Source organism: Pleurodeles waltl, chromosome 9 (assembly GCF_031143425.1).
Source record: "Pleurodeles waltl isolate 20211129_DDA chromosome 9, aPleWal1.hap1.20221129, whole genome shotgun sequence".
Taxonomy (NCBI): Eukaryota; Metazoa; Chordata; class Amphibia; order Caudata; family Salamandridae; genus Pleurodeles; species Pleurodeles waltl.
In genome coordinates this window covers 525,877,670-525,896,797 of record NC_090448.1, presented here as the reverse complement: position 1 = coordinate 525,896,797, position 19,128 = coordinate 525,877,670, and the positions used below count along the sequence as shown (strand labels likewise).

Genomic DNA, 19,128 nt, shown 5'->3' with positions numbered 1-19,128 from the left:
ATCAAAGCTACATATGATAGTGCTCCCGGGTATTGCCGGCTCAGAGAGTACAGTGTCTTCCTTACACAGAAAAAGGCGTGTTGCTAGAATAACACAATTTTTATTTTAAAACATCAGCCTGCCTGAGTATCCCTAAAGGGGACATTCCAGTCAGATTGCCGTCTTATGCTGCCTGTTGCCTTTGCAGTTTCAGCAGAAACTTGGCGCTTCCTCTTCTGTCACAGAGGAGGATTTCCAGCAGACTAACACACCTCTCACTTTACCTTCAGCACAGGTATGGGGCTCGTGCTACACTCCCAGGACTAGATGGGCAGATTAGGGCTATCACTGCTACTTGCTGTCATGTAGGAATCTTAGTAGTGTGTCTAGGAATTATATTGTGACAAGTATGGTGGGTCTTTTTCTATGTTATGCTTTCTGGGTCACCGTGGTAATAGTGTCTGGTTTCATGATCCTCATAATCACACTTCATGCCTTTATACCTAGAATGCAATTGCTTCTATAAATCCTATTGAACCAAGATGTGCCTCTATTTGTCATTACATGTATGAGACTTGTATAACTGAGAGAACGGGGCACGATCTGTTTCCGACACAACTTTCCTGAGCAGTCTAAGAGTGGCACGTGATGGGCTGCCACAAATAATTTTTACCCACGGTATCAGTGAGATGCTGTTAGCTAGCCCAAAGAGTTAGGCCGACAGCTGCCACATGATTTGGGATCTGACTCAGTCCCGAGGCTCAGTGCTGCCACTCATAACTCAGCAGTCTAGTCATTTTAGCAAGAGTCTCACAACAGCCTAGCCGTAGGGAAGAAATAGTTTGTTTTTATAGCCATGATTCACTATGTGTGCACCTGGAAGCAGCAAAAGTTCTCCTTCAAATACCGAGTCTGCAGCTACTCTATTAAAAATACTCAAAGAAGCAGCTGGTGCAGTTAGGCCCCTTCCAGTTCTGAAACCGGTGGCAGTGTACCGGCTGCACCACTGACAACTACACTTATACTTTAGCTATTTTTGGCTTTTTAACCAACATCACTTTGCTGTGGGGATTTTTGCACCAATAATGAAGATACTAAGTGAAAAATTACTATCCTAGAATGCAGAACTCTGTTGTCTGAAAGCTTGATGACATCACTTATGTAATTCATTTGTGATTTTCTGAATTTTTTCTTGGAGGAAATCAAAGCCTACACACTCAAAAAGGGGATGGGATAGATGACATTTTAAGTGGAGATGCAAACATCCCACTCCTAAAGAGAATTAACACTACTCCAGAACAGAGGCAGACGATTAAAAGGTCATTTGCCCAGAACATTGGCAAATGAAAAAGTGCCACTCGCAACCCCTGCTGCTCCCGTGATTAGTCACTATAGCACCTGTAGGTGACCATCTCTTCATGTCTGTAGAGCTGAAGAAAACAAGCACTAGAAAAGACAATCATTCTGGCTTTTTATGTGTTCTATGTTATAAAGACTGTAAGATGTTGTGTGATACTTTTGGATACACAAACAGATAACAAACATTGAGATACCCTATATACATAGCAAAACCTCGAAGGACTCTATATAAATAGACCCACAAGCAGTTGACACCCATGCAGTCATGTGCAGACACAGTGAATGTAGTATTGATGTAAGGTTGCATGAACTGATTTATGGATGGGTGGGTGTGTGCACAGATGAATAGATGGCTGGTGCAAATAATTGGATAGGCGGGGAGACCAATGGATATGGTTGCATCGCTCAATTGTTGCAGGTGTAGCTGGTTGAGTGAATGTTTGTGTGAAGGTGTATTAGGAAAGGTGGATGCCTAGTGAATGGGTAATGATGGATGGTGCATATGTGTGGGTAGAAAGTGTGGGTAGAAAGTGTTTATAGGTACATGGATGCATGTAATACATTATCAACAGTGAGCCCCTGGATTGATCTGTGCAAGTTAACTGTTGGATGAACACATTAATTTAAGTGTATAGGAAGAAAGGTGCATGGGTGGAAAATGATTGCATTAGTGTGCCTGTAAATAACATAGTAGGCAGAACCTCCTATTATAGTTGCCACCTTACTCTGTCTGAACATTCCACATCTTGAAATTAATCACTTGAACGTAAACCACCATTGTGCTTTGCTGAAAAGCACAAATAACAAGAACACCATAAATTATTCTTGTGGAAAGGGACAACAGCAGCTCACAGATCAATATACTTTGTGTGGGTACAATTAACCTCTGATCAATGACTGACACAGCACTCCCTCCACGGTTCAGTGGTCAGACATTGGCCAACACTGGGAACACATTTAAAGGTCTCTTTGGTGCTCGTCACAAGAGGGAGTCCTTTATTATTATCTTTTTTATCAGGCTGCTCAGGCAGAACTTCCCAAGCAGTCTGATCCTTTTTTTGTGTTTACTACAATGACAACCGTCAAGCATGGCATTGTAGGATAGGTGATAGTAAACAAAGCCAATGGCCTTGTTGTACTTTCACTGAATCAGTATGCAGGGGGCTATCTTTGCCCCCAAGCACTAATTCTAATGGAAGAAGTATCATTGGAAACGGGAGGGTCCTCTGCCTAGTGGATCCCTGCTTGAAGATCACTAGAGGAAGGTGATCCCCAATCAGAGATCCACCCACTAGCCACCAGGGATGGGAGTGCAGTCTTTTTCCTCTCCCCCTGCTCCCTGGGGTAGCAGAAAGCCCACTAGGCACCAGGGATAATTTATTTTAGTAATGTTTAGGGGGTGGGGCTGCCACAAATGGGCATGGTAATGCTCCCAGCCCCCAAAAAAGTATTCCTGATCTCCCCCCCTGGGGGTGGCAGTATGCTATTAGACACAGAAGTATTGTTTGTGCTAAAAAGAGGGATGGGGCTGCTCACCATGAGCATGGTCCCCCTACCCCAACTAAATGGGGACAGATGTCTTTCTGCCTCCCCTCCCCCTGGGGGGGCTGATGAGGCCATAGCCCCTGATCTGCCCCCTAGGGGTGCAGAAAGCCCACTAGACACCAGGGACTATTTATCTTAGTACAGTTTAGAAGTGTGGGTTGCCCAGAATGGGGATGGCAATGCCCCCAACTACCAAAAATTGGCACAGTCTTTCTGCCCCATGAGGGGGCAAGTCTTTGTTTTTACCCCCAGTGTGCTCGCTGGTGAGGGACAGAAAGCCAACTAGACCCCAGGGAATTATTGTTTTTTACAAAAAACAAAAGAGGTTTCAGGGCTGCCCACCATGCACATAGATATGCCCCTATCCCAAATATATGGGGACAGAAGTATCATGGGCATGGCAATCCCCTCACCACCCAAAAAAAGGGAAACAGACTTTCTGTCCCTACTGGGGGAGTGATAGGGGTAATTATCCCTGATTTGCCTGGGGGTGGGAGGGAGGGAACTAGAAAGTCCACTATACATCAGGGAATATATTTTTTTATTTAAAAGAGGGGTGGGGGCTTCCCTCCATGGGCATGGCCATTCCCCCTCCCCAAATAAATGGGTACACAGTCTTTCTGCCTTCCTGGGGAGTAGATGGAGGTAATTACCCCACCTGTCCCCCAAGGGGGGCACAAAGCCCACTAGATGCCAGGGAATTTAAATAAAGGAGGGGTGGGGTGGGGCAGCCCATCACCATGGGCCTGCTTTTGCTCCCACCCCAACTGAAGGGGCTACAGTTTTTCTACTCCCCTACAGACTAAAGCATCTTATCCCAATGTCTAGAAAAACACCCATTCTTTTGGGTGTTGATTTTACATATGGGTCAGAGCAGCTTGGCTAACTCCCAATATTGTCTACTTGCAATGGTAAACAGCTACACATTTTGGGCTTGAGTAGGCTGCCACCTGGAAAAACGTACCAGACCCAGACAGTTCTGAAAACTAGACATCTAGGGGAGTCCAGGGTGGTGTCCTTCACATGCACTGGACACAATTTTCTTACCAACAATGTCCTGCAAACGTCAAACAATTACTACAAACACACATTTTCCTCACATTTCTGTGAGGAAAACTTCTGGAATCTGTGAAGAGCCACATATTTCCTACCACATAGAATTCCCCCCAAGTCTCCTGAAAAAAATGGTACCTCACTTGTACGGATAGGCCAAGAGTCCTTGGCACAAAAGGCCTTAAAGTGCTATGTTGAGAGATCAGTAATAGGGGAAGCTATTTGGGATTTGGGTCCCTGCTCAGCTGCCACCCATGGAAACCTATCAACCACAGGCATATTTGAAAACTAGGCAACCAGGGGATTCCCAGGTGGTGTGCCTTGTGTGACTTTATCTACAATGCCCTGCAAACCTCTAACTTTGCCTGAAGTCCTGTATTTTCCTACATTTGAATGATGGAAACTACTGGAATCCACAGGAATCTACAAAATTCCTACCACCCAACATTGCCCCACGTGAGCTGATAAAAATGCTGCCCCACTTGTGTGGTTGGGATCGTGCCAGTGACAGGAACTGATCCAACCGAGGTCAATAGGAGTTTGGTTTGATTTGCTCATGTTGCAGACACTAGGCCCAGTCACACAAGTCGGGTAGTGTTTTTATGGGCACAGGTGGGTCAATGTTGGGTGGTAGGAATTTTGTGGAATCCTGCAGGTTCTGGATGTTTCTGCCACGGAAATGTAAGGAGAATGCAACATTTTGGGCAAAGATAGAGGTTTACAGGGCATTGTGGGTAAAAAACTCTAATTGTATTCACCCAAGTCACCTCATCCTGGATTCCGCTAGGTGTCTAGTTTTCAAAAATTTACAAGTTTGCTAGGTTTCCCTAGGTGTCGTTTGAGATAGGGCCCGAATTCCACAGCTAGGAACATTGCAAAAAACAGCCCAGTTTTGAGTGGAAAAATGTGATGTATCCATGTTGCATTTTGAGCCATTTCCTGTTGAGGGCACTTGGCCTACCCACACAAGTGAAGTACTGTTTTTATCAAAACACTTATGGGATTGCTGGGTGGAAAGAAGTTTGTGGCTCCCCAAAGACTGCAGAACTTTCCAACAGAGAAATATGAGGAATGTGTGTGTTTTTTAGTCAATGTTCCAGGTATGCAAGGGTTTCTTGGAAACACAAGCTGGTGAGTGCCACAGAAGTCACTCCAGCCTTGATTTCCCCTAAATGTTTAGATTAAAAAATTTACAGATTTGCTAGGTTTCCCTACTTGTCTGCTGAGCTAGGGCCCAAAATCCACAGCCCTTCACTTTGCAAAAAACGGGTTAGTTTAGAGTGGAAAAATGTGATGTGTCCATGTTGCGTTGCGTTTCCTGTCCCGGCACTTAGTCTACCCCAATACGCGAGATACACTTTTATCAGGAGACTTGGGGGAACACAGAATAGTAGAAGCAGGTGTTATTGCCATTTGTATTTCTCTGCATTTGCACCTTCCAAATGGGAGACAGTGTGTAAGAAAAAAGTAATTATTAGAAATGCCCTCTAACTCACATGCTGGTATGGGTACCCCTAAATTCAGAGATGTGCAAATAACCGTTGCTTCTAAACTCTATGTGTTGTGCCCATTTCGGAAATACATAGGTTTCCTTGATACCTATTTTTCAGTAATTATATTTCACCAGATGAATTGATCTATAGCCAGTAGACAATCAAAAACCATTGCAAGGTGAAGCTCAGTTATTGTCTCTTGGTACCTCGAGTTCTTGGAAGACCTACAAACCCTATATATCCCTGCAACCAGAAGGGTCTAGCAGATTTAATGGTATATTGTTTTTGTAATGTGATGAGAAGTTACAGATGAAAATGTTGTCACAAGAGCCAGTTTTTTTCCTACTAGTTTTCAATATTTTTTTATTTCAACACCTAGAACCTAATTACGAGTGTGGCGGTCCTCGGACTGCCACACTCGCGATGTCTGTCAGACAACCATGGTTGTGGCTGTGCAACTGCCACATTACGAGGTTGGCAGACAGACCCACCAAGCTACTACCGTCTCTGCCGGGATCTTCGATCCCGATGGGCTGATGGGGGCGGAGGTTGGAATCAGCTAGCGCAGCGTTGAAGTCAGCACCTTCCTGTTGATTACGGCCTGGTTCTCCTCCAGCCTTTTCATGGTGGTTTTACCACCATGAAAAGGCTGGTGGAGAACAGGTGCAGGGGGACACAGGGAGGCCCCCTGCACGGCCCATGCACTTGGCATGGGCAGTACAGGGGTCCCCATGCCCAGCACCTTCGCAATGCTCTCTGTCTGCTGGGCACTGGTTCACCCTGAAGGCAGCAGCATTGCTGCCGGCTCGATTATGAGCTGGCGACAATGCAGCTGACAAGTTTTCTGCTGGGCTGACGGGCAGAAACCTTAGTTTACGCCTGTGAGCCCAGAGGGAAAGTTGTAATGGGCCCAGCCGGGAAACTCATAATCAGGCCCTTGGTTTCTTTAGGAAAACAGTGAAGGATCTGTACATTTGACCCCTTGCTGCATTCAAAATGTTGTTTAGCTTTTATAAATCTAAAGTTGTATGGAATTCACCATTGGTTTCAAATCTGTTTCCACTACAATCTGGAAGGAGGTTGAAAGCAAAAACAATATGAAAAATGGCCTATCTCCCAGTTAAAATGCCAAAACTGTGGTAAAAATATTGGTTTTCATTTAAGCATTGCAAAACATTTGTTGATGCTATTTGCAGGGAGAAAAACACTTTCTTCTGAGGCACCTTTTCCAATTTTCCCACCAAAACAAATAAAATGTAGCCATATTTTGGTTAATTACTCAGTCCCTCCCAGGGGGAATCCACAAACCCTAGGTAGCTGTAGAATCCCCAGGATTTTGGAATAAAAGGATGCAAATTTGGCATGGATAGCTTTTGTGGCCAAACGCTACAGAGGCCTAAGCACAAACTACCCCTCATAGCCAAAAAAAGGCTCAGCACTGGGGTTAAAAGAAAAAGAACCAATTGTCACTAAGCAAGATGTGCTGCACAAGTAACACAAAACAGACTTGTCAATACCTGAAGTCTTCAGTGCTTCAATGAAGTGATGCAAGCCTTCACTTCTCTGAGGCAGAGGTGGAGGAAGTGATCAGAAATCTTGGATTTTCGGGTCAGGCTTTTGCTCTGCACAGTGAAGCACATAGGGAATATGCCGTAGTAGCGCTCAATGTGACCAGTGGAACGGGACACAGGGACAGCATGGATGGAGCAGGAATGGCTGGGGGGGGCAGGAAAAGGTAGGATTGAAGGGAATCATGTTTAATGATTTGTATTATGATTTTCACGGGAGTAATGTAAAAATAATACACGAAAAAGATTCCTCTTTTGTATGTGTTATTTCCATGTTTGGCTTTTGGACCCACCAAAACTATCTGACACAGATATAAGACTAGCACGTGGACTAGCTGCTGCCAAGGAGAGCAACGAACAGAAACTCTGAAGTAAGAAGCAGGGTAAAAGAGCGAAGGAACTGAAGGTGAAAACAATCAGGAAAAAAAAAGAAATTGGAAAGGAGAAATTAGTATTTTTCAAGCAGAAACATCACAAATTACCCCAGCCGTCCTTAGCACTAAAAAAGGACTACTTTTTTATGGCTGAAGTGCTGTTACTCACTGCTAGCTGAACAAATGGCTGATAAACGTTGACCCTTTGCCACTTGCTGTGATGGGCGGAAGCAGTATAAGAAGACACTACAATAACCAATGGATGAAAAGGGGAGAGGGCTGGCTGAAACCTCTAAGTATTTTTTTGGCAAAACAAAAGGTCATGGCTCACTCCAGACCTAAAAGGTGTGCTGGCATACCTATTCCTTATCCAGCTACCTACAACACATTTGGAGAGCAAAGTGAAAGATGTATGAAAAGGGATGTATCCTCTGCAAGAAAGTTGCTTTCATTAAAGCAGGGTGTTGATGCTTATAATTTTTACTTTTTTTCTTCCTAGTATTAAGACATATCAATCAACATTACACAAAAATAAAAAGTACAGCACCACAATATTCCATCACTTGCAACACCTTTTTGGCATTTTCAATACGTGCATTTTGGTGGTACCTCTGTCAACATCAACTAAGCTTCTCCTCCCATCAGGTAGTTAGAACCAGCAGCTAAGAATTTTTTTGCAGGCATATGGGTACAACATTATCAATGGTGCATGACATTACCATTGCAGAACGTGTCATTTGCAAGTTCAAATACAAAATGTAAAGGTCAAAGGGCCTGAGTTAGAGTTTGGTGGATGGGCAATTTCAACAAACTGTAACAAATGTGATGGATAGCCCAGCTGGCTTATTATTAGTGGCATATGATACAATTCACTTGTAATACAATGGATGGGATATCTGACATGTTTATCACAGAGTAACCTGCCCCCAAACTCTAAAGTCCCTAGTCTCAGAGGAAATGTGACTACTCTACAGCCACTGTAATGCAGTATAGGTTGGCAGATTGCTTAAGTTGTGTCTTTTTCTTTGATATATGACACAATAGTCCCTTACCATAATTTCCCAGATTTTGTTGGGCCACTTGTTTAGTGTGGTAGGACACCTTTTTTTTACAGTCCCTGAGTATTACTAGTTTTGCCTCTAGTAACAACTGAAATACTAATGTAATTTCACTTTTCTTAGCACTGTCCATTGTTCCGGTCAGTCCCAATACAACCACCCTAGGGTCTGCTGGCAAGAGGAATTCAATAGTTTCTGTAATTGCAGGTAATGCTTCTCTCTCCAGGAAGTCTGTAAAACTGGACATTCACAAGACACACATAGAGAGATCCCCTTTGCCCCACAATCCTTTAGAATGTTTCAGTGGAACAGTACACTTTACCCAATCTATAAGGTTTCATGTACCAGGGCATCATAAATTTAGGAGATGATTCTCTATATAGTATTGATTTATTAATCAATGTTATCTCTCGCCAAAGATCTACTGGTCTTCAATATAGATTCACCTCCATCATTCTTCCCCTCTTAAACATGTATCCCCATTTCTGCAGAATCCTCAGGTCTTGAATAATTTAGGCTCAACACCTTTTCTCTTGTCCATTTTAGTATCTAATTTTTTTAAGTCAGCGAGCTGCTTAGCAGCAGCTAGTTTGTTAGAGGTATGTTTCATCTAATGTCTAATCCGGATCAAAACATCTTTCTCTTGGGACACCCATGCTCCCCTTTATAGTCTTTAGCTGACTTTATTTGGCCCTTATCATAAAAGTCTACAAACAGTCTAGAGTAACATTCACTCTATACTCTAAAGGTGTTTCCTACACTGGCAGGAGAAAATCCTTTAGTATATAGGTGTAAACAGAGATGGGTAAGTAGTGAGATTATGTGATTGGGCTATAGCGCCCCATATGTCTAGTGAAGTGCTTGTGATTGAACTATAGCATATGCACGGGGCCAAGCCTCCCTAGGTAGCTGTAGAATATTCCAAAGAGGTTTTCAAGCCACCACTCTGTCCATGTGAATCCAATGTTGCCTACTTTACAGCCTTAGAGCACTCTGTAATACGTTTTGACATTCTGGAATACCATACCTCCCCTCTTTCTAGAGACTTGCAAAATTTTACCAGAAACCCACAGTGCTTAACCTTGCCATATGATTATTGAGTAAAGTCATTTGTATATGTCTAAGGTTGACAGTCATTGTTCCTGAAATTGTATGTGTTACACCCCCACCCCCTTAGTTTCTTTCCTCAGTTTCATGCCTCATTACCAGAATTTCAATGGCCACTTTAGGCAGGAGAGACATCAGGTAGCCTTGTTAGGTACCTCATTGAATTCTAACCATCACTCCAATTTCGGCCCAAGGACCACATTCCCTGGGGCCCAGCCTTCTAAAACTTATTTTTTTGAGGGGCTGATCTGGACCCTGGGGACCCCATCCCCCGGGGCCCAAACTATTTTTTTTTTGAGGGGTGTAGGGTTGCACGCAGACCCCCTCTTCAGGCTGATCTTGGCCCCTGTGGACCCCATCCCCAGGGGCCTGACCTCATAATATTTTGAGGGGAAACTGGGGGGAGCCTGAAGGTCCTGCAACCCCAGCCGGCTCCCCACCTACTGTGGGAGCCAGCATTGCTGTCAGAGAGAGGGAGCTGCTAAAGCATCTCCCGCTCTCTGAGAACATGGTTCCTCTGTTTCCCTGCCTGAAACAGCTGCCCTGGAAGGTTGTGGTCCATTTTTGGTTCCACAAGGGGGCCCCCCCTCCAACGAGCAGTGCCCTGGGAAGGTGGTGGTCCCCGGGGCTCAGGGGTCCCAGACTGACCCAATTCACTCTTTCATTGTAGCCACGGGGAGGTGGCATTCCCTGGGGCTGCGGGGGGCTGTGCAGCACCCCCACTGTATTCGAATTAAGCCCCGAGCAGGTGGTGGTTCCCAGGACTGCGGGGGGGACTGGGTGGCCCCCGCAATGTACTTGAATAGTGCCCCAGGGAGGTGGTGGTTACAGAGCTGCCAGGGGTCAGGCGGCCCCCCGCACAGTTTATCATAGGTGCCCCAAAAAAGAGAATGTTGGAACATGTAAGAACCATACGTAACTTTGATCGTAGTTACCCTGTAGCACGACACTTTCATGAAGTACATCAAGGTGATAAAAAACAACTCACATACTTGGTCTGTGACCAGATCAGACTTAACTCACGAGGTGGTGATAGACAGAAAATGTTATGGGTTCTTGAATCAAAATACATCATCAAATTCATGACTTTGTTTCCTAATGGGTTAAATTTAAGTGAAGAGATGAAAACCCATCTTGGTAGTTAAATGATTATTTACTGGATTTTCTGATTTTCTTTTGAGTTTTCTTTGATATTTATGTATTATTTTTGTAAATATGATTGGTTTTATTATACATTTTGATATCAAGTTTCTTTTTGGGGGTGTTTGAGGTCTTACTGTATCTAATTTTGACAGAGGGATGAAATATAATAGGATATGTCAAGTACAGTATATAAGGTTACGTAGTTGATAATTGAGTAATTGAATATACAATTTGAAGTATCTGTATATATTTAAAGTTAGTTAAATTATGATATGGATATATATTTTTTTAGATATTATGGCCTATGTAACCGTTACAAGATGGCGCTCACTATTGCACTTGGATATATATCTGTATGTTGGTTTAAGTCCTTTTTCTATGTCTATGTATTTGTATTTATATCTGTTGTATGTAGTATTCCCCCATCCGTGAACAAGGCTAGGGCTGAAACGCGTTGGGAGGAGGACCATTTATTTTTTCAATATATTTTTGGAACTGTCCGTTTTGTGTCTTGATTTCTTGTCCTAGTGGGTGAGAAAATTTGATCAAATATTAATGGGATTCCCGATCCCATATCAAGACCGCCGCAAGTGAGCCTCGATAAGTCGGGGTTCTTTTGATGATATATATATATATATATATACATATATATATATATATATATACAATATTGTATTTGAGAAAGATGTTAGACAATAAACAATAAAGACCTAAAATGTACTATATACACTTCAATCTAAACATTTTAAAGAAGACTAATACAAATTACATATTTTATATACACAATCAATACTCCATACTCACACACAATTTCTTAACTAGAAAATACAATGATATTTGAAAAGACACTATCCAAAATTACAGACCTATATAAATAATTAAAAAATATTATTACCGTTCCTAAACTTTATACCATAAAAAAGAAATGAAATCATAATCCAAAATTATCTATCATACACTAGAAAATAATTTAACCCAGTTTTTATTTATTGTTTAAAAAAATTAAAAATGTAAAATAAAATTATAGTTTAAAATAAAATACATTTATATCTTTTGCATTATTAAGACTTTTATTTAGAATAATTTAAAAATGTTAATGGTTTGTATGCAAAAATGATTTCTAATAGCTTTACTTTTTTTAGAAATATATTTTTAAATATTGTTATTTTTTATATGTATAATTATATACAAGTAATAAAAATGGTAAAGTAGCAAATCAAATAAAAAACATGTTTAATTAAAAAATACTCTCCAGAAACGTTTTACATTTTGAAACTGATATATCAAAATTGATTCTAATTATTTTACTTTCCTACAATTTTTTTTTTTAAATTTGTTTTGGAAATTATTTAATTTTTTTAAATTTTTTACACTTTATAACATTAATAAATATTTTAATCAATATTCAATTAAAATTAATTCAAGAGATTAAAGTAACCACATACATTTTAAAATTGTAAAATATTAAAGTGAATATTGTTAAATTTATTATCATAAGGCGGCATGTCCAAGATGGTGACCGGAGCGGTTGCAGCTTGCTGAGCTCCTTGTGAGGCCCGGGGCTGGATCCTTCATAATACAGTGTCACCTATCCCTTCAAAGCACAACAACTACTCGGTGATGCATGGCACCCGTGATTCGGATAAGGCTGACCAGGGACTGCCTTTCTCAGGTGGCCAGCTGCTGAGAGGCCCATCATGGCCACAAGTTGGGCTTTGAGGCCTGGAGTGCTGGGCCATGTGCTGTGGTGTGAAGAGTCCGAAGGGCTGAGGCGGCAAGGTGCCACCCATGGGACCTGGCACAGCCCGTCAATTAATGTAATGCTGGAGTGGGCTGGAGCAATTTGCAGGACTTGAGCCAAGTGTGCAAAGGGTTCCTTGTGCTGCACAACTGAAGACATCGCCAATGGCCCATGCAGGCCTAGAGAACCAGAGAGGGCCGGGGCGCAGTGTGGGCCTGAGCCACTGAAGTGCAAAAGCCTGGGTTCTGCTTGGGGGCCTACGACATTGCAATGGACGTAGCATGTGCTCTTTTGGCCATATCCTGGAAAGCTGAACCGGAACCTTGATCCCTTTGCTCCGGCTTGCTTTGACTGGAACTGTGGGGTAAGGAGGCAAGCTCCATGGTGGCTGTCTGGTGACTTCCTTCCGCTCCTTTATTGGTGCCCTCCCCACGGTATGATTTGGAACTGCACCGCATGGACCGGAGGGGGTCGGGAAGTGAGGTGGCAATCAGGCCCAATTTTTGCATACATTCTGGCCCGAGCTGTGGGCGAAGCATGCGCCTGGGCACTGATGCACAACTGGAACTGCTAGAGCCTCAAGTGATCGCCCCAGTTGATGCCTTGCAGAGGAGCACTTTCGATTTGCACCCTCACTGGGCCTAATGGATGTCTGGCGTTGACCCAATGCGGTGCATGGTGCCCTCTGGAGTGTGGCTGCATTGGGCTTGGGTGCCTGACTGGCACACGCTGTCCCTCACTTTCAGTGTCCAGGAGTGACTTTAGGAACTCCAAAATCACCAGACCTGCACATGTGTCTAGGCTAGTAAGGTGCTGGATTGCTGCCTGACTGGACATTGTGCCCCCGTCTGCAACAATAGTGAAGCCAAAGCAGGGCAAGCTGCCCACTACCATGTATACGGACATTGTGGACCTCCTGTTTCCACCGCTGCCTTTAGCCAGTGGCCAGCCGAGCAATTTGTAAACTACTGTGGCAAACCCCTCAGGGCAATTTGAGAAGATCCCACGAACAGTCCTATACACAAGGGCTTCTCTTAAATCCAATATAGAAACTGTTACCATTGATGTGAACCTTCTGCGGACGGATCACAAAAAACTAGCAGAATAGGTGGATGAGGCAGAGTAATCCTTCACTTCAATGTGGCCCACGCTGTAGGAGGTACAATCACAGCTTCGTCTCTTATGAATGGCAGTGTTACAATTGCAATCCTAAACTGAAGACATGGCGGGCTGCTCATGGTGCAACAATAGTAATCTCCTGGGCTTTCTTAAATGTTCCAAAAGCCCTAATAAGGATCTTCTTCTAGAGGGCTGGATGGCAGGTATGGTGCTGGAGGGTCACCTCCCCAAGTTCCTCTCCACCAAAAGGGCGCACTGCATCCCACGGTGACCACTGACACCTGGATTGAGTCTTCACCCAGTAATTGGCAGACTACTAAACTACAAGGACTGGGATCTCATTCTGCTGCTCTTCAGAACCATGTCCCTTGGCAAAATGAGAGAGGTGCCACCATGGCTTAGCATAACTACATGGTGGAGGTCCAATAGTATTGCAACTCCTTTATGGTGGTGAAATGCCAGCTGCACCTTCTGGGCATGAAGTATGCTTTGATTTTTCCCAGCCAGCATTAGGGTGGCCGATGGAGACCCATCGCACTTCTTGCAATCTCCACAGGAGGCCTGGGCCTGGCTTCAGCGGAAGGGTTTCCACTTCCCATGGATGATGGAAATGCCACCCGTGGGGGAGCGCGCAGTGCCCGGCAGAGGGGAAAATCTAGGCATCCTGGAGATTGGCCCATGTCGAGGCAGGTGGTGGAGGAGCTTGCACAGGTGGTGGCAGAGGTGATGCAACATAGCCGCAATCCTTTTGCAGTTCTGGACTTTGACGGGGGTCGGGCACAGACACTGGCACGAATGCTTCAGTTGGCTCACAGACGATTAGGACGACCCTCACTCCCAGACTTGCAGATGATATCCTCTGAATGATGGTTGACAGTGCACCTGTCTCTCCGGGTGTTCTTTTTCCCTGGGGGGTTTGAGACTATCAATTTGGGGCTGCTTGGGAATAGTGCTGTTGGTAGGAGTGTAGCCTACTTGGTTGTTCCTGGGCCTTGCTGGTGAGCCAGAACAGCAACACCTCACCCCACCCTGAAGGAGACAGGATTACCTTCTTTAATTCAATGTGTTCTCATCTGTTACATAGCTTGAGACATGTAATATGACATGCCGGGGAAGGGGTTAACGGGATGCAGGAGGAACAGTATTTGGGGTTCAGGGAGGACCTCAAATCCATCAATACCACCCTGGGCACCATTGTAGGGGTGCTGAAGGAACTCGTCAACACCAGGAGGGACACTGTGGCACAACAAGGGGTCCCTGACACTACCCTGGACGATGAACTGCCCACCACCTCCGCCGGCGCTAGTGGACAGGAGGCACCGCCACAGGACCACAACACCAGCACCCCACCCCCTGCATATGGAGAACCACCCCGCAAACGGTCCCTGAGATCCAGGACAAAGACAGAGAAGAATGCCAAGACCCCCGCCAAGAAATGAGACCACCCTGATTGTCATCCTTCTGTCCCACTTTGTCACCCTGTCCATCCTTAAAGTGCCCCAGCTCCACTTCCTTTGGACAATGCACCTGTGAGACTAATAGACTGGACTCTGCCATGGACATTCCTCCACCATCACCCCTGACCATTTTACAACACCCTCCAATATTTAGCACTTAAATAAACACCCTTAAAGCACAAAACAATCTGGAGTCAGTCTGTGCTTTCGAAAATGTGTATTTGCAATAACTGTGGAAAAATGCTATATCCATTGTATTGTCAACATACCTATGTCACACAGCTCTAGTCCATGCGGAAACAAAGCAAATGTCACCAGTGGGACCCACAACTGTGAAATTGAAAGGGAAAGTGACAACTCAGGGTCCATACACTGGGTGAAATTGACAGATGAGAGGTAGAACAATTATATCAGATGTAGCAGGCAGTGATGTCTTCTTACCTGTGTCTCACTGGAAGTATTGATGAATCACTGTGTTTCTGTTGTCGATCACCTCTTCTTCTGCTTCCTCGTCTTCACTGTCCACAGGCTCCACAGCTGCCACAACACCTCCATCTGGACCATCCTCCTGCAGAAAAGGCACCTGTCGTCGCAAAGCTAAGTTGTGAAGCATACAGCAGGCCACGATGATCTGGCATACCTTCTTTGGTGAGTAGAATAGGGAGCCACCTGTCATATGGAGGCACCAGAACCTGGCCTTCAGCACCTCAGCACACAACATCAGCGGGAACAGTAGTGCCAGCAGTAACCGGCTTCTGGAGTGCGCCAAGCAGCAGGGCAGCCAGTGTGCCAAGGAGCCATACCACGGACAGTCCCCCACTTCAAAAGCATAAAAAGTTGGCCACTGCCCGGCGGGAGAAAGGCAAAACATCTACCACCAAAGCCTCTCCCAGGAGTACAGTTGGGAGTGGGAAGACAGCAGCGCCACCATCCAAGGTGGGGAAGGGGCACAGAAAGACAGGCAAGTCGCCAAAAACGTGCACGGCGGACAAGACCGCCACAAGCACCGCTGCCAAGGTCACCGCCGCCACCAGCACCGCTGCCAAGGACACCGCCGCCACAAGCACCACTTCACAGGACACCGCCGCCACAAGCACCGCTGCCAAGGACACCACCGCCACAAGCACCGCTTCACAGGACACTGCCACCACCAGCACTGCTGCCGAGGACACCGCCGCCACAAGCACCACTTCACAGGACACCGCCGCCACCAGAACCGCTGCCAAGGACACCGCTGCCACAAGCACCGCTTCACAGGACACCAGCACCGCTGCCAAGGACACTGCCGCCACACGCACCGCTTCACAGGACACCACCAGCACCGCTTCACAGGACACCGCCGCCACCAGCACCGCAGGCCAATGAGCGCCAAAAGCTCTGACGCTACTAGGGCGCCATGAGCAGGATGAAGCACTCTGGGCACCAAGCCCCCTCCGGAACCAGTGGAGATTCACATCCACTACCTCAGTTCATGGCAGGATGAAGCACTCTGGGAACAAAGCCCCCTCCAGAACCACAACCTCGGTCCTTGGCAGGATGAAGCACTCTGGGCACCAGGCCCCCTCCAGAACCAGTGGAGACTGTTATCCACTTGAGAGACTGTGGCTTTGCACTCCCCAGGATAAAGCAGTGGGAAACCCACCCACTGAAAAGACTTGAGAGACTGTGGCTTTGCACTCCCCAGGATACAGCTGTGGGCAAACCACCCACTTGAGACTTGTGAGACTGTGGCTTTGCACTCCTCAGGATAAAGCAGAGGGCAACCCACACACTGAAAAGACTTGAGAGACTGTGGCTTCGCACTCCCCAGGATAAAGCAGTGGGCAAACCACCCACTGGAAAGACTTGAGAGACTGTGGCTTTGCACTCTCCAGGATAAAGCAGGGGGCAAACCACCCACTGGAAAGACTTTAGAGACTGTGGCTTTGCACTCCCCAGGATAAAGCAGTGAGCAAACCACCCACTTGAGAGACTTGTGAGACTGTGGCTTTGCACTCCCCAGGATACAGCAGTGGGCATGGAGCCCCCTCGTGGATCTGGCGTCGTGCACTCATCCGGCTGAGGTGCCCCCCTCCCCTTCCCCCTGAGGTGCCTGTTGTATTTCTATCTGATGCCCCAGCAGTGTTCTCTCTGTTTTGATGGGGTATCTGGTGTGGGCCTCGCCCATGCATTTTGGGCCCAGTGGTCCACGGACTTTAATGGTGGAATACCTTGGACTTGTATTCTTAGTGTATATATATTTTTGGGTACTGGATTTTAATAGATTACAAACGTTCAAATAATTTCCTTTTGTCTTTGCATTCTTCTGGGGGGGGGATTGGGGGGTGTAACTGTAATGTATCAATATGTATTGGTGTGTGTGTTGTAGTGGGTGAGGGTGGGGGTGGGGTTGTTGCGTGTTGCGTGTGTGTGTCACTCTTTTTTCCCTCCCCTGTGTCGTAGGTGCAGTACTCACCGTAAGCTTCGCTGCCGGCGTTCGTGCTCCTGGTAGAGGAGCAGGAAGACAAAGGCAGGGAGAATCTGGAGTTCCGGTTCCATGGCGTCCTGGTTCTTCGTGGGGTGTGTAGAGGTGAGCGTTTTCCCTTCCAAGTCCTGTTTCTGCTGTGTTTTTGTTCGCGGTGAATCCACCCCGGAAAAGGTGGCGGATTGGACTGTTGTAATACAGTGGGCGGTACATTGTGTTCTGCCTGTCTGTTGGCGGTTACCGCCGCAGTGTTTGTTTGTACCGCTGTGGCAGTCGGAATGTCAAAGTGGCTGTCTATGTTGGCGGTTTCCACCACGGTCGTGATTCAATTTTCTTTACTGTCGGCATATATGGCGGTTTTACCACTGCTTTAACACCGACTGCCGGGGTTCTAATGACCACCCATATGTGTGAGAGAGCGGGCAGAGATTGTTCGCGCTGCAGGAGGTTAGATGTGGGGTTTTAACAAATGGTGTGGGACTGCTCAGCACTGCAGCTAGTTTGGGTATTGGTGATGACCACCACCTTGGAAATATTGGACCACCAGGTTATGTGTATGCCTGGGGTCTGCCTGCTGGGGCTCATTACTTGGACTAAAGCCAATCGATTGGAATGTAGATTTGTGGACCTGGCACTTGTATTATTTAAGAGATGCATCGCCATGACCTGGAAGATGCCAACACCCCCAGAGGTAGGTTCATGGACACAGGAATTATTGAAGTGGACGGGGCAGAGGCTGATACGTTGACGTTGCTTAGGTAGTGGGGAGGCTGTGCACCTGTGGGGCTAATGTGTATGTTGAAAAATTGGTAGCTAAGAACAATGTCAGACCACCTTCTCTGCATGATGGACTTCTGTTGCCTACTTATAGCAGCGTTCCACAGTTGTAATGGGTGGGAAAGGTGTTGGTGTGATTTTTGCAGTTAGAGGGGGGAGGTGTACTGGTGCTTCATATGGGGCAGAAAAATACGTTGTTTGATTCTGCATGGTTTCACAGTTGTATTGTTGCTTAAATACAATAAAAATATATTTTTAAAAACTATTATCATAAATGTTACTTTAAATTATACACTTTTTAGAAATCTGTTCACCCTTGCTGCTAAAGAAAAGTATAAAACCATTATTTATGTACATTAATACAACTAAACATTATAATTTCAATAATTTCATAACTGTTAAATTATCTTAATAAAAATACAAATAAAAAATGTATAAACTTATACAAATAAACACACTAAAATAATTTACATCAATATTTTCTACAACAATACTAAAAACAACACTAAAAATTATATTTCTACCTTCAACATTTCTGTAATTCCGATATTTTTGACACCACATTTATGTATCACAATATTTTTTCCAATATTTTGTCTAACTACCAGCATCAAAGGAGTCACTTGAACATATGAGGGATTGTTTTTCGAGAGGCTTTGATGCAGTAAAATCAGTATAATCTCAGGTAAAACCGGAATCCATTGCATTGCTCTCTCTTGAGAACACAGCCAGTGTACATCATGATAGTTGAATGTTGTAGCCTTTGAAGTGATCTCATTGCTATTTAGGGAGTGTTGTGCCACCTTGAGTCTGTGGTAGCATTGTCTCACCACTTCATGAGGGATGAAAGTTGTACACTCAAATGGGGTCTTATTTACACTGTCGAGTTTT

The 19,128-nt window shown here is 45.1% G+C and overlaps 1 protein-coding gene across 1 annotated transcript in view; it reads left to right on the top strand.

Moving 5' to 3' along the window:
• The window catches only part of LOC138259698 (phospholipid-transporting ATPase IK-like), a 592,788-nt gene that overhangs the window by 445,374 nt on the left and 128,286 nt on the right, over positions 1 to 19,128 (top strand). The gene's annotated exons all lie outside the window — the stretch shown is intronic.